This window comes from Akebia trifoliata, chromosome 10, assembly GCF_017979445.1.
Source record: "Akebia trifoliata isolate Shusen 1 chromosome 10, ASM1797944v1, whole genome shotgun sequence".
In the NCBI taxonomy this organism is placed as follows: Eukaryota; Viridiplantae; Streptophyta; class Magnoliopsida; order Ranunculales; family Lardizabalaceae; genus Akebia; species Akebia trifoliata.
In genome coordinates, this window is record NC_141384.1 from 631181 (window position 1) to 642254 (window position 11074).

An 11074-nucleotide genomic window follows, 5' to 3' on the forward strand; every position below is an offset into this window, starting at 1 on the left:
TAACCAAGTACTTCAAGATTGAGGTAGTAACCATGAATATCAAGTGTACTAAACATGTGAATTAAAATATTAAATTGTTCAAATATATATCTAAAAAATGTATAATTAAATGAATCTGAACTAGTTTTGAATGTAATTTACTTTTTTTTTCCCTTTTATGAAATAAATAGTGCTTATCATGCTTTGCCAATTCTTCATATAGCATTATTATCACAAACAACCTATTACTTGTTGATGCACAATTCAAAAATATAATATAAGTAAAAGTAGAAGCAAAACACACACAACAGAGGAGAGGAGAACCCAGGTAAAAGCCCTGTGCAATCTCCCCTCCAAAACAAAAAAATATATATATTTTATAAGAGATTTTTTGACCTACCATGCAACAAGGCAAAAGGTCGGATGACAAAGCGTACAAGTTGAGATTCAGCAGAGATTGTATCATTACCTTGCTAATATGGAAGAGTAGATATTACTCCATACTCCGTTGGTGCTAGAATGTATATCAGAAAGAAGAAGAAAAAAAGGTAGAGGTCACCGTAGACTCCAAGAATAATCAAATGAATGTTCGATTTATTTGACAAAACTTCAAAGTCAAACAACAAAACTTGATGAAGAAAACATCATAAATGCAGACCGTTCTCCACCACGGCACCTTTGATCGATGAAAAGTTCTCATAAAGATAGATCTTTCAACAACACCTTCAATAAAGGAAGAGACATCATAAAGCTAGATCTTCTGCCACTACGTCATAATGCGCAAAAAACGACTGCCCCTACAGTCGCAAAAAGAATCGTTTTAAAAGGAGTGGTTTTTTAAAACGACTGTCCAAGACAGTCGGAAAAAACGACTGTAAAATAAAGATATAGCGACGGTCAACGACCGTCGCTATAGGGTATTTTTTAAGAAAAAAAAACATTTTACACTTACCCCCCTTCACATGTTACTGAATATTGGAGATACTCCTATGTTTTGACATTGATGACCTAGACCCCAACTAACAATATGAAAAGACCCAAATACCCCTCATCTTCAACTTTTATAAATCTAACTAAAAATCATTAATCATCTCCTACTCCTATTTCAAATCGTTCAAACTAAAAATCACAAAGACTAATTCTGAAATATTAGACCGATATACAATCCATTAGAGGTAAACTTGTATCACCACTCTTTCGAATCAAATTCCTATTCCATCAACCTTTTGCAACACTTCTGCTTCAACACTTGTCCGACAGCACAATCAAATGGCACCTGGAGAAGAGACACAGTTGAGTGAAAGTATATTGTGGGCACTGGAATAAATCCTCAACACTTACGGTTGACCAAACTACAATACTCGAGCATCATAATCAAATATTTCCAACAAAAATAAAACAGGAAGGCAACAAAATATAGATATTGACCTGAATAGAATTAAGAAACTCGGCGTTTCCAGATAAAACCTCTCGGAATCGCTTTTCCCATTTGTCCCAGTCTTCCGAATATGATCCTTTGGAAGGCTCCGATCTAAGATCAATATTTGGGACACGTGAAAAATACAAAATATCAATTAAGACATAATGGAAGGCCTGTTACGTACATTAAGTTGAAATCTGAAAACCAACACAGCCGTCAGTACATAGTACTGTAAACAGATGTATCTAGTGACAAACAGTTAAACTATGGGTTTAATAAATTAGATTGATTTGCCTTGTTCATTTACCAACACTAAATAAAACCATATCCAGATATATTCAATCCTAGTAACAAATCAAAAAGAAGTGTCTGGACATAAATTCCAGAAGATAGATCACCATTTCTACATTTTTGGTGATTATCATATTTGTCGACAAAGATACTCTGAATATAGTGAAGTACCAAAGTACCATAGACTCTGTTTCTTAAAATTCCATTTTGCAACCATAAGCACGAGGGACTACGTAAAAATTTTCATCTACCTTCCATGCCTGTTTGTGTGAAGCTTATACAAATTTATCCCCTCCTCTAATATAGATTTCACAGGACCTGGTAGAGGACTCCTGCTGATGCAAAAAAATTAATAATCAATGATACAAATATACAATGAAGGAAGGAAGAAAATAATTGCATGTGGATAACAGGGGAAATACTTGTGTAAAATGGTGTTCTATGGTTTGTTCATAATAACCTCGGAGAATAAGCTAATAATTAAAGAAATTCATGTAAATAGTTCAAGAAAGCAATAACTAAAATTCTGCACGCATGAACACATGCGTGTATACACTATCAGTAATAACATTCAATAACATAGTCATCATCACATCACAAATATATCCTTATCATCACCGTCAATATTGCCACCATCAGCGAAGCCTCATTATACGCACCAACAAATACCAGCTCTTTTATCATGTTTCATCATCATCATTTCCAGAGTTTTACTGAGGAACAAAAACAAGATCATGCATACCTCATTGGTTGCTGCAAGTCTTACTTTGTCAATTGCAGCTCTTATATTGTCTTGATGACTATCAGACTATGGTTTCTCGGGAGAACACCAGTAAAGAAGTTTAGACAAGCAATTCATTTTTACCTCACCTTCAATTAGGAGTTTAACATCTAATAAGTTTTATTTATTTTATTTTGTGGGGTTTGGGGGGAGGGGCAACTTTTTACTAATACAACTTTATTTTGAAGGAAATTTATTACAAAATATTATGTGTCTACAATAAAATATAAGCACACACTATTTTATTTTGGTTCGGAGAACAATCCAACATAAATACGAGAGAACAGAAATTATAGCAATATTGGTGCATCTACACCCACCATATTGATACATGTTTCATCTTCTTAGTCAATGATAAAGAAATTGAATTACATTCTCTCTGATCTACGAAACACCCCTCATTGGAAAAAATAGCCATTTAATCAGAGCTTGCATCTTACACAGAGTACAGGATCCTGACCTGTCAGACTTAAGCAATGGCATCTTGACGAGACTTCCAAAATGTTCAATCAATTCACTCTCGAATTCTCTACGATCCTGAAAATTGGGTAAAACAGAAAAAGTAAAGAAGATGCTTTAAGGGATGTGCATACACACTATGTAACAGCAATGGCGCGTACCTTTCCCTCATAAAGGTGGCAAAACATTAGCAGGACGTAACCAGCATTTGGAGATGTCTTGTCAAGATTTCCCTTCAAAAATGTACAGCAGCAAAAAATCAAGTATTAGAAATTGATCAGCTACATTTTGTGTGCAGAAGTGGCTGCTTAGATTGAACACAAAAGCAGCAAGACAAATGCAAATACCGGGTGATTAACTCGCTGAAGTACAAGAAACATGAAAACAACTAATAATCGAGAGAGAACAGATTTGATTCAGTTCTGCACATTTCAAACGATTATCACAAAGCCAAACAAGTATAATTAATACTCAACTGAGGAAAAACTTAAATACAACAAAAGGTTATATTTACAGTGCACGAACCTTCAGAATTAGGAACCACTGGAACAGCTGAAGCCCTTGTGCTCCGACACATGTTTTCAATCTGCATGATCAGAAAGTGTCCATCAGAAGGAAACTCAGATGAAAAGAAAAAAATGGCCATCACCAATCTTTTGGTACCAATCAACACATGCAAATTCACAGGAGAAGCAAAATGTTACCTGCCTCCAGACTTCTTCATTTGGTGCATTTTTGTCAGCAAGGGTTATGGCATATGGTTTTCTTCTGCGTTCATCAGCAACCTTCTGCCAATATTTTCCTGTCATGAATGCATTCAGAGGAAATAAGATAACTAGTATAATAGTTAAATAGAATACATTCCCATAAATGATTTTAGCAAGTAAAACTTCTTAATAATTGAGTAACATAACAATCTCATGCCCACAATGTTTTTGAAATTTGACAGAAGGGAGGGGAAGAGAGAAATAATGTCTTCTTAGTCATTTGGATAGTAATCTTGATATCTCATAACACTCACATCACATCATCTATGATCAGACATCACAATTTTCCATTACCCTGTCTAGTCCTACTCGTATATTTTTCATACCTATAACCATGGAAATATCTAAGAAAGCACAAAAGGCCTCCTTAAAATATACTTCAGATTAAAAAACATTTCATATTATAGTTTTCACATGCACCAAAAGCAATGATAGTAAACATCAATACATTCTTTATGCAATTTATACACTTACCTCAAACATATTTAAGTATCGAGTAAAAAACACTGGTAAGAAACACTCCCAGTCAATAAAATTACCTCAAACTAATTCATGCCTGAAACAGAATTGAAGTTAGAATAATTACTTGAACTCAGACCATATCTCAGATGCAGCGCCTGATGGGAAGAACTTCCGACATGATCGAACAAGGGATGTCACAGCCTCAAAATGTCGTTGTCTCAATCTCCATCCCTCTGGGCCTATATTTCTGCACAATTTATGCACCTTAAAACTTACTAGAAATTCATGAAACAGGATTTGGAAGTAAAAAATCACAAATCCATTACTCCGAATCTAAAAGTGAAGGATGATATTAAGAATATAGTTAGTATTTAAAAAATCTTTGCAAACTTCTATAGTTTGGTACTTTAGTTACTACAAAAGTTTATTAGTCTTTATTAGGAGAAATGTCCTACATTTAAACCAAATGAACAAAGTCAATAAGAACATGGAGAAAATCCAACCAACCCATGAAAATGTCCTATATTTTGAAACAGTTATCTTTGACATTTGGGAAGTGTAATTGGGCAGCATACCTAATGTCTGATTGATCTGAATGCATGAAGGTCTTCTTCTGCTCCTTATCAGTGGTGTCAACAGTCCTTAGCCTATCAATAAGAACAAAAATGTACAAAATAAATAACTGAGCTCACATCCTGGAGAAAAAGGTGGTCAGAATAAAAACTGAAAAAAAAAAAAAAAAAAAACACCACCACAATATCCACTGTCACTTTGTATATTTTTTATTCATATAGTTTCCCGTTTATCCTTTCTCAGCAATCAAGATCAGACAAGATAGACCATATATCTACCATGGTAACAAGGATACACCAGGGAAGGTTGTTTGGATGTATAGGTAGAAATCCGCCATCAGGTTGCAGGTTTAAGAAAAATGTTCTCAGCAGAAGTCTTCCAGGAAAAGAAAATTCAAGGAACCAAATCTCTAAGGGCAAATCAAAGAAAAAATAAAAGCAGAAATTGATATAAACTGACTGACAGCAGAAAACTACCAGAAACAATCAGCGATGATCTCCTCCTCCATTAAGAACCAGATTGCTCAGAGCCCTGAAAAGTAACCAGACGTCACAAGGTATAATATTTGTGCATTACATACTGAAAAGTGAAAACATCAAACAGAAAACCTATGAACATCATCACAATACAATAAGATTTTAAGTTATTTTGATTAGATTATTAAGTCAGAAACTAACATGTAAATCTAGTTTGAGTTTTTCAGATGTAACAACTAACAACCATGCCCTGGATTGAAAAACATAGCATCTAAGAGATTTTCCACTTGAAATGCATCAAATCGAAATCTTGACACTTGAAATAGATGTTTATTCACTTTCAAAGGTTCCAAATCCAAAAATTATAACAAAAACATGAAGAAACAGAAAGAAACCCTAACTAACCTTGAGATCTGATTTCGGTCGATGGAGTTTCTGAAACCGAACTTGCAAGTAAACACAGGCTGCCTTCTATTCCCTTGGATAGGATTTGAACTTGACCATTAAGGATCTGAGTCTCCGGATGAATCAGAGGGATTGTAACCGTTTTATGAGGAAAGTTCTTGAGTTTGATCTTGCAAAAACATGGAGAACTTGAAGGGTGAACGCCAGATCGAGGAGGTTTCAAAGCTATGGGGATCTTCAGAGTTAGATTTCCAACAAGGATTCGAATGAAAGGACAAGGATCCACAAACCCTAGATCTGAAATGTTGTGGAGAGAGAGTGCGTGCGAGAGACAGGTACATACATAGAGTGTGAGAGAACGAGAGAGCGAGGACGAGTGAACGAGAGTCGAGGACGAAAGAGAGAGTGAGTGAACGAGAGCGAGGAGGAGTGAACGAGAGTCGAAGACGAGAGAGAGAGAGTGAACGAGAGACCGTAGAGACAGAGAGTCATTTTTCTCTCTCTTTTAGAATGGCTATTGGCACCCCAACTTTTACTTATTCCGTAGAAACGACGGTTAAACGACAGATTAAAACTGTCGCAATTAACGACAGCCTTAAACAGTCATTTTTAGCGCAATTACGATGTCGCAAAAAACGCAATATGACGTAGTGTGCAGCCCTACCAACAGAATCTTTGATTGAGGAAGACTTTGAGACTGCCACCATCAAAGACAAAGCCGATAAAAGATAAACAATCTATCTGATTTGTAACCAATATTTCCCTAAAGTCCAAATAAAGACCCGTGCCAACTTAGCAAAACATATAAAACACAGCTTATCATATCCATTATGGAGCCATGGAGGTAGACACCAACTACATGTCCTCAATGGAAGTTTTACACTATCAAAGAACAAAGGAATGAACTATAACCAAACCACACATGCTATAGAAATCATTACAAGGATGCAAGATGAACCATAAATTTGAAAAGTTCAATGTTGCAATTGTTGCCCTAGCACTACAATGATGGAAAATTCTAGACAGGCTAATAAATATCTCAACCTTGCAATTTCTTCCATTGCAAATCCTTCATCTATGTTAATGAAAATTTTAATATTTTAATGAATAGAATTAATAACCTTAGAACATCATTGTGCATTATTTATTATAAGCCATTCAATTTTCCACTTTTGATCATCTAGCTCTACAACAATGGAGAGGAGTAATAATATATTTGAGAAGATGATAATGCTTAATTCCATCTTCCAAGCATTTTCAAAGTTAAAAGGAATTAAGATAGATGAAATTATGTTCTTTATTGGGAATTAACAAAATATTGGTTAGAAAGGCATTTTACATTGAAATCTACTAAAGAGAAATGAGGCAAGTAATTGATCAATGACCATCAAGTCTAATGCTACCGATTCCTTTATGGGAGAAAAAATTACTAACCTGGGTGTTGTGTTCCTTCAGGAAATATCAAAGAAGTCCAAAGCTTTCTATGATGAATTTGGTTTCAGCTCGAAATTGATTTGACAAGTGATATCTATTGGATCAGGGACAAGAATATTCAATCAATGAAGATTGTTCTTCCCACATTGATTAAATATTTTTGTCCCCCTGTAACAGCAAGAACCTCTGAAACATTGGTTAAGGGCAGCACAAGCATGTTTTCCCAAAAATGTAGAACAATATTTAGGAAATAAACCAAAACAATATTCAGATCTATAAAATCATTGGGATTTATAATCAAATTTTTATTTGTTCTTAGATTTTGTTTCATCGTGCAAAATTAACACATTTGGGAAATAGAAGACTACAATTAATATATTTTGTGGAATCAAAAATCCTAGATCTCATCTTCAACAATCAAAATAGTGTTATGGATCCACCAACCAAAGAGATAAACTCACCTTAAAAATCAACAGAGAAATTTCCAAGAGGTTAATCGCTTCTTCTCTCCATCATTCCTATGTTGAGAGATCGAAAAATCACTTTGACAAATCAGAGACACAGAGAGATCAATTTGAAAAATCAAAGACAAAGAGAGAGAAAGGTGGATCAAGCGATCAGAGGGTGAGATGAGATCAAGGGAAGGATAGAAAAAGATCAAAGACAGAGAAAGATGAGATCGAGAGCGACACAGAGTGAGAGAAGGAGAGTCCCAATCGGGGTTTAATGGGAAAAAACATGAAATTCATGGTCTTGTGGCCATCGAATTTGGACTCAAAAATTTGTCGGGCCATACCCAACAATTTTTTATGTCAAATTTTGAGGTTTTCACGTAGTGTTGTATGTGATTTTATTTATTAGTGATTTTTTTTTTTTATGTTTTATTTTTTGTAAGACATAAAATTTATTTATTGATTAAAATAAAATTAGGGATGTTCAACAAACCAATCCGTCCAACCCTCCAAAATTACTTAGGTTCACTAACCCGAACTCAACCCTATTTTAGAAGATCAAGTTTGGGTTGAACTCAAGTTAGTGAGCTCAGGCCTGATGGTCGGGTTGAGAGTTATATCGCTTGGGTTGAGCCTGGGTTTACTCTTCAACCTGCCCAAGTTAATTGCAGTTTTATACAACTGAGATATAGGCATATAGCAACGGTGCGAGTTTGGGCTAGGATTAATTAAACCCATCCACAGTCCCGATTATCTTTATTTGCCCTGAGCTTGTCCTGACCCTAACTTGGGTTTGATTTTTATGACCTATCCCCGCCCCTAATAGTTTTTCGAAGTCCCGCACACTTTTTAATGTTTGTGAGTAAAAGAACCATGGGTAGAGATTTGAATTTTAGATGTAAAAAATACTTTTCCACACATCTTACCACTTAGATAGGTGACACTTATTGATAATAGTTCTAATATATATAATCGGGGCGGATAATACCCAAAAACTGTTTAAAATAGTGAAAAACCGACTCGATAGGCTAGGGCAGAAGTGCCATCAAGGAACAGGAGTAGGTTTCCTAGGGATCAATGTTTCTTTATTAAGAATCTATTTCAATTGGACATCTCTAAGGAACATTTTCCCATCTCAGTCGTTGGTTTGATGATGGGCCTCCACCCTCATTTGAAGCCAACTTTCATTTCAAGTCTTAACTCTCAAACTACTCTTGCAAAGGGGGAAAAAAAAAACACTTTAAGCGGGCAACCAACTTCAAAATTTTGAAGAAATTACCTTTATTGGATTACACGTGTCTTTTCTAAATTTACCCGGAACCGAAACTAAAAACCCTAACTCCGGTTCCCTTTTTATTGGAACCAATTAGAGCCCGGTCTAATATAAAACGAAACCGATAAGAACTAGAACCATTAGGTTCTATCCAATGGGTACTCGCGAGTACCACGAACCGATTTATTTTATCATTTATTTTTACATTATATATGATTGAAAGTTATCCTATATTTTAAAATTAATATATATGATATAAAGTTCTTCAAATTTCATATAAACTAAATATTTGAGCTTAAAATAGGTCATTTCTTTTTAAATTACTACTTATAAAATAGATAAATTTTAATTTTTGTAAATAAAAATCATTAAATCTTCTTTTTAGTAGAACAAATTATTATTAAGTTGATATTTTACAAATAAGATATTATTTTTTAAAAGAAATTTTTTTATATAATGATTTTGAAATAATTTTTCTCATTCTATTATGGAGAATTGGAATCGACAGATACCCGTGATTTTTTGCGATTTCGATTTCGATTCTACTTATTTTAAAATCGGAACTGGAATCGACAAGAATCAAAACCGATAAAATATAGTGGTTATAGTTCTAATATTCATAGGAATCAAAACCGAAACCGACCCATTGAGACCCCTAATTCAAAACATCACGTGTCATGTAACGAGCAAGGAACCCTTTCCTCTTGCAAACACCCAAACAATAGGACCAAACAAAATCGTTTCTGCCGGCCCACCAATCCCCTATTCGATCCCAAGATCCAAACTGACTCTCCACCAACTTCTCGCCATGTGTCCTGCAACAAATTAAAAGTTTTCTTTCTCTGTAACAGAAAATTATTGCCGACAAAACTGAGCTTTAATTCTCACTCCACGTGTCCTGCTGCGGGAAATTAACTTTAGTAACCTTTTGCTAAGTAACAAAACTATGATACACGAGAAGGGTCCCATTATGATTGAAATATCTATTAATAATATCTAATGAATTTTGAATTATTATCTCTCTTTCGGATGTCAAACTCACATTCCAATTTAATATCCCATAAGCCATAGCTGTGTTTATGGGCTTGCTTAGCCCAATTAGCTCTAAGGCCATAGATTGTATTTCAGACTAAAATTTGAATTATATATGTTTATGATCAACTAGACCCTTTTATTAAAAATTGGCTTCAGTTTTGTTTTGGAGACGACGACCATCTGTCATGGTCTATGCATGTTGTTTTGATGGAAATCGATCCTTCAATAATGTGCCCATAGGTATAATTATTGATTAATAATTTATTATTGCAGTTGGTGTATTAAATGATTATTTATATACAAAAGAGAATGAGGTACATAATTTAAAATATGATTGAAGTTCTAATAAATCGATTCAAAGAATCTAAGGATGTAATTAATATTTGCAACAAATTCCATTAAAATCACTTTCCTTTTTCTTCTATTTTTAATTTATTGGGTTTAATTAATGTGCCTCTACAAAATTGTAATCGTGGAGATAAATCTCATGTCATAGATTACCACCAAGAGTTTCACACGATAATATATATATACACCTCAATTAAAATTAAAATAAAAAATACAGAGATTTTTCTTAAAACATGCACAACTTATGTTCAAATTTTGATTTTAGTACGCTATTCAATTTAATTCTTAATACCAATGAATTTATCATTTTTATAATTAACGGATTTATTGATAAATTATCAATAAAATCACTGATAAGGCAAAATCACTAGTATTTTATCAACAAATTCATTATAAAAGCATATTTTGGAAATTACAATCAATAGTATATATAAATCAAAATTTCGTCATATCCATCGCAAGACAGAGAGATTCACCCAAGAATATAAGTCAATGGTTGAAAATAAGTAAAAGTTGCATTGTCAATAGAAACTTTTTTTCTTTTTATTTTTATTGTTTTAGATTTCTGAATTTTGGATTTTACATCAACTTAATCCTAATTGTAGATAACTGTTGAAGTTGTTTGAAATGTGCTTCAATGGTTTGTCTTGTTGAGGTAATAACTTGAACCAAACTTTTGGAATATGATAAGTAATTTAAAAATTAGGATATAATAAGTAAAAGTTAGGGTGCCAATAGCAGTTCAACAAAGATGACTAAGATCTAGGTTGTGGATATTGGAATCTAGAGGAACTCCATCTCCTACGAACGTTTGACGATCTGAAATCAAATGCTGTTTGAACTAGTATTTTCCATTTAAGACGTCAATCATCATTAAAGGTTACAATAGTCTTTTCCCATCTGACCTTTTTTCTTCTTC

At 33.9% G+C, this 11074-nt stretch overlaps 1 pseudogene across 1 annotated transcript; it reads right to left on the reverse strand.

Moving 5' to 3' along the window:
- Positions 1 to 939: 939 nt before the first annotated feature.
- Positions 940 to 5240, reverse strand: LOC147392563 (tRNA ligase 1-like; annotated as a pseudogene). The gene is made up of 11 exons (XR_015182232.1): positions 5209 to 5240; positions 4735 to 4806; positions 4284 to 4348; positions 3635 to 3732; positions 3445 to 3516; positions 3278 to 3352; positions 3092 to 3163; positions 2932 to 3008; positions 1942 to 2022; positions 1408 to 1510; positions 940 to 1255 (listed from the first exon to the last, which is right to left on the reverse strand). The product of XR_015182232.1 is annotated as a tRNA ligase 1-like (transcript).
- Between the last annotated feature and the right edge of the window lie 5834 nt (positions 5241 to 11074).